Genomic DNA, 6,042 nt, shown 5'->3' on the forward strand with positions numbered 1-6,042 from the left:
TGGTCGGCTGTGAGCGGGACTCTGGTCGCATTGCCCGGGCATCTCGTGGCCGCTAGCAACGCTTTGGTACCGGACAGGCTGCTTACTTTACAGTCAGTAAAACACATTTTTTATTTCCTGAATTACCCAAAGAGGATAATTCTTAAAATTATCTTAAAATTATCTTAAAAGAGGATCTTTTAGACCAAGATTAGAATACATTTACTAGGTCACCTCTGTAGAATTTGAATCTGATTCTTTAAAAAGCAAGTTACAGAAACATGGTTTTCTCTCCACCTTCATTTTAAAATTTGCCTGATGGCTTAACAAATCTGACTTGTTCTTTTGCATAAACACAGCAAGAATGGAGAACTCTCCATTTGGGGTACCCTGTTATTTACTGAGAAGTCCTGGGGGTTGGCTAAAGACAGGAAACACCAATAACGGCATTAATCTTATGTGGCATGTCAGAGTTACCCAGGCCTGGCCATAAATATCCCACAACGAACTGGATAGCCTCAAGCCTTCCTTCAGGTTGAACTGGAGGTGGCCTTGGGCCTCATTTTCCATGATGTTCAGAGTAGGCCCAGGCTGTGTCAGTCACACAGATTTCCAGATTCCTCATTGTCCATAGCAGTGATGATTTCCATTCTTTCCTTGAGCTGGCCAGCCTCTAGGGTCCCCCCGAGGTTTGTAGGGTACTTGAAACAGTACCTGTTAAATACCTGCTCCTGTCATTTAGACCAATCCCCTGACTGTTTCCCTGGAAGAGGGCTTTGGGGTCCCATAACCGATTTTCCCGTCTGCATGAGGGGTAGACCCTATTACAGAGAGGAAAGACTTTTATCTGGGTTTATGCAAACCAACATAGTGCCATGAAGCATCAAAAACATACTGGAGGTACAAAGAAGAGAAAAGCAAACATTTTACTTTACTCACAATGAGATGCAATACACCCATTTGTTGTGGGTCCTAGTCAAAGAAGCTAAAACCTGTAGATGTAAAGTATACAATTTAATGGCATATTTAATCCATTCAATCCCATGTTGAAAACCTTGACTTCCCATTAATAAGTGCACTGTCCCAGGAGTCCAGTGTACAGTTAAACATGTCTAATTCATTTAATCCCATTTGAAAAACCCTTAATTTTCTGCAACTTTGAAGAATTCAATTATTAAGAGTACTGTAACAGGAGTCCAGATAATCCATCCAATATCTTTTCCATAGATCCTACCCAAAAAAGTACTAGAACAATTCTGCATGTGATTTAAAGAATTTCTTAAAACAGTTTGATCAGTTTCTTTCTTTCAAACACAACTTCAAACCTTCTACACATTCCTTTATATTCATTCTGTCCTGTAACTTTCCTTCAACCCATTTCAAAATCAACTTCACTTTAACAAGATTCCCTTTCTTTTTCCCACTGATGATATCTACATCCATTATCTTTCTGACTTAAGACATACATCTATATTCCTTATAGTCATCCCACAAGTTTAAACTCTTATTCTTACTGAACTTAGTACAACACAATCTTCCAAGTTTGGGCACAAATTACCAATCATCTCATTTAACATGACAAAACTACTTGCAGTGCCATTTCAAAAGCATTAGGTCAGTTCTCCAGATATTCAAAACACTTTAAAGATGCTCACAACTAAAGTTCTTACAATATGTTCATTGGGCAAAAGTTCACTTCACATTAGAAATTAACCAGGGGGCATCTTAGAATTCTGATTTCTAGGAAAACACAGATATAAATATTAAAACGCTCAGATTACCATAAAACATTAAGGATTTCACACTTGTCTACGAAGGTCTCTGAAGGTCAGGTTGATACCTGATGACAAAGCTTTGCAATGAATAAAGTTATCAGAATAATAACATGCATTTTCATGTACTGGACAGGCTGATTAACAATGGTCAGTAAAATTTCCCACATTTTCCATGAAATACTCCGTTCTTATCTCAAACTTTAACCAAGGCACAATGCTATGGCTTCAGACTATCAGGCTGACACCTGAGATTAATCTATTATAATTCTTTGCTAAGTAGCTCTAGAAATTTTAGTTATTAAAAGTCTCAGAGATCAAGTAAAATACTGGTAGGATACGTTTTGCAACCAAATTTATAACTCTAGAAACTCATGTTTTAACTAAACCATTACACTTCGAACCTGTTTTTACTACAATTACTTCAGCTCACATTCTAATAATCCAATACAGATGTATATGTATATTGACAAAACAGCATAAGACCTTTAAACCATCAATTTTTATGAAACATGAGTAAACCTTCTTTGGCTTAAGTTCAATAGTTCTTGTACAAATAGTTATTCCAAATCATGAGCTTTCTAACTTTAACAATTCCACAATACAAACATGTTTTCAAACACAGAAAGAGCCCCCCCCCTTGTGGGGTCCCATCCTGTCCCGCAGGGAGGACCCCTCGTGGGGCTAAGGAGGGGACGTAACCGAATGAACAGACACAGAGCCAGAAGGAGGAGGAGAGAGAGAGAGAGAAGTTTATTCACAGCAGTTACAATACTTATACCTCTTGGTGGGAGGGGGGTGGTATGCATGCTTAGACCCCCATAGGAACAGTAGTAGAATGTTGATCAGGCATGGCCTTTGGCTAGTGAGACAAATGGTGAAATGATAAGATCACAGGAATCCCAAGCAGCCTCCGGTTGACTAGACGATAAGAGCCGGACTCTGTAAGATGGCTCCCTACATCTCCCCCTGTTTTGTTTTAAATTAAATGTGGTCAGGGGAGGCATTGTCCGGTATCCCTTGTGACACAAAAACTCCATTTTTGCAGGGAGAGGAGGGAAGGGATGATCAGGTCTATGCAGGGGGCTCCTCACAGGCCCTATCAGTCCCCTGGTCTTGGAGCAACCTCTATGCTATACCGGAATACCTCACAGGGAGCCGGGCCCGGGTATCAGCCCTCCCTTGCAGTGCTTTGCCTGGCAACCTGAACCACAAGAATAAATCCCTGGGAGCCCGGCATCCTCAAGGTAGAGAACTAGGGGGGGATGAGGTTTGAATCTGAACGGAGATATAAGCGTCCTGCAAATCAAGCCAATGGTAGTGAACCTATATAGGCTCGACTTTAATACCAAATAAAGCTGAAGTCTTCATAGCAAGGGAGAAAAGGACTCACAGATAAACAAAGGAATGGGAGTGACTCGGGAGCACTTTGATGGATGTGACTGATAAACCTAAGCTCCTAGTGGCAAGGGGGAAAGGACAAACCAATGATATCCAACATCTCCCGCTTTTCTGTTTACAAAATTACAAAAATTTGAAATAGAAAGAGGAACAATTCCAAACACAATACAGTCTTATAAATTGTAGTAAAATTTCAGTCCGACCCTTGGCCAGAGCAGTGCTTGTAGTAGTAAAGCGTCCAATTGTCCTGCACTGTCCAAGGGTGAGGCAAGTCACCAATGATGAGAGTCATTCAGTCCCATTCTGAAGAAATGAAGTGTCTGGATCAGAATTGAAAAGTTGTTTCTGCAGCAGCAGCAGTAGTGGTCACAGCAATGAGTCCTAGAGGAGCAGCTATAGGAGTCTGATGAATTTCATGAAATACTGGATCAGGCAGGGAGCACTGGAACAGGAGCATCACAACTTCTGTCAGGAGTCCTTCAGCAGAGGGATGCAGCCATTCTCTGGTCAGGTTCACTAGCAGTCATATCTGTGCAACCTAGCTTATGTTTGGAAAAAATACTTTTTAAAGTTATTAGAGGCTTCGACCATTGGGGTTTGGTACATCTCCACGCCTGTGGATAAAGAGACAGAGGAAAAGCTCCAATACAAATGGATATCCTAGAGAGAAATGAGAAGGTGTTCCTGTTAAAAGTCATTCCTTCCTCCTTTGGAAACTGAGGCACCTGTGAATTCCAAGGAAAGGGTAAAAGTAAAGAATTATTAATCCAAAATATGGGGTCCTGGCGTTTTCCATTCTACAACCTGTAAAAGAAGGATACAAGGAATGCTCTTAATGTGGCCTTGTGATATGATAGAGGAGCTAGAGGCCTTTGCTGTAGGCCTTCTGATGCAAACTCCTCCTCTGGTTTCCTTGTGGCTTCCAGCTGAAATCAGCTTGGTGATGGCTTGTGGCTGGAATTTGGAGGGTTATAAAACTGCAGAGTTCTGAAAGTTAAAGCAGGCAGATGAATTCGGCTCCTGATGGAATGCAAAACGGGACCCAAAGTTTCTTGGTGGGGTTGTCTGTTGAAAAAAAAAAAAAAAAACATAGCCTTTTCCTGGAGTGAGGAGTCTCCCTGCTATCCAATTTGTCAATTTTAATCCACATAGGAGAATTAGTAGTTTCCTGAGTCTGTGCATTTTCCTGAAAATGCCTTTCAGCTGCTGCATATGGCTCTCCTTAAGGTAAATTTAAAAGGTTTAAAGTGAACAGTGTCAAGGACAAGGAGTCAAACGGGGCATACCTCCTTTTTTTTTTTTTTTTTTTAAAAACTGTGCTCAAGTCATAGATCCAGTCAGACCAGAATGAGATCAGATAAGAGTAATAAAGGAAAAGGAAAAAAAAATTCAGAGCACTTTTGTAAAACAGCTTGTAGCTGCTGAAGCAATTTTTGAACTATAGTGTTTGATGCATTTAGAGACATAGTCATAATACCAGGGAAGAAACCAACAGCATAAACTGAGTTTGAGATGATATTAGCCAGCCCTGGCACATGGGCAATGAAAAAACCAATGTGGCAAGTTACAGCCTTCATTGGAAGCTCTTTTCTGGTATCCAAAATAACCTGCTTCATAACCATGCACACACACAAGCAGTAGTATCCTAGTGACAATGCCTTCTGTCCCTCACCAGACTCAGCATCTGTAGTGGCTGAGTGGGTGAGCACCCAGGAATGAGGCATCTCTGTGCCTCCTGGGTCAATAAGCAATTGCTGAGTGGGAGAATAACCACGTACCCACTGGCCCTGAAGCCGTTTTCCTAGAGGTGGCATCTCATGAACTAGACGTAGAAGTTCACTTCCCCAAAAATAAAACTGTACCAGCCTGAATTTTTGAATAATCTTCTTTGGAAATAGCATATCACCACAGGTTCTGATAAAAAACTTGAGATTCAGTTGTCCAGACTGAGTTCCTGACTGATGGTCTTTGGAATTAAGACTAGAAACTAGACAAGGCTTTCTCCACCTCTGACCTGACTGAGGCCTCTCAGGGTAGCTGAGCCCTTTTATACAAAGTTCTGCTTGGTTTGCCAGTGCAAATTCACCAATAGACACAACTCTTTGATTCCAAATTTCCTTACTTTTATCCTGGCTCAAAACCTGATGCCCATTAGGTACAGAACTCAGCTCTGCATATCCCATACGCGGGATAGCTTCCTGTTCCCTGCACTCAGCTGCTTGTCGCTGAGATTCTAGATGCACTCCATGAGTGGAGTCAGAGATTGGCGACGCCTTTACCTTCACTGTTAGGAAATCCTCCAGACAACCATGAAAACCTGATGTGCTGCTTGCAAGGTTCACTTGAGCAAGCTCCCTTTCTACCTGGGGGCTCAAATCTTGTCCCTTTACACCAGAATTTAATATGTCGGGACTCTGAGTGGGGCAAATGGTAACTGTATCAGGACAGGGAATATCCAACACATTGCTCCCTGCAGTGGCTGGTTGTAGTGAATCTATTGACTGGAGCTCTGAAGCTCCACACTGGGGAGAAGGGCTGCAGCTGGGAACATCCCCTGGTTTTGCGGGGCCTGGGGCTGGCCCCGAATCAAGTTTCCCGGCTTGGCCTTCTGGCGGCACTCTGATGCCCAGTGGAAGCCCTGTTTGCACTCAGGGCAAAGAGTTTTAGGCCTGGGCTGTGATTTTTTATTGGGACAGTTTTTTAAAAAATGTCCAGGCTGCTGACAGCCAAAGCACAGCCTGTCCTGGCTGTTCACTGGTTGAATGGCAAACTGTTTGAAGGCCGCCCCTATAGCAAGCCCTATTTTTTGGGCGGTGGGATCGACATCGGAGCATAGCCGGATGTATTCTGAAAGGGTCTTCCCACGCTTATGGGGGCGAAGTGCGGCCTG

Source organism: Sorex araneus, chromosome 8 (assembly GCF_027595985.1).
Source record: "Sorex araneus isolate mSorAra2 chromosome 8, mSorAra2.pri, whole genome shotgun sequence".
Classification (NCBI taxonomy): Eukaryota; Metazoa; Chordata; class Mammalia; order Eulipotyphla; family Soricidae; genus Sorex; species Sorex araneus.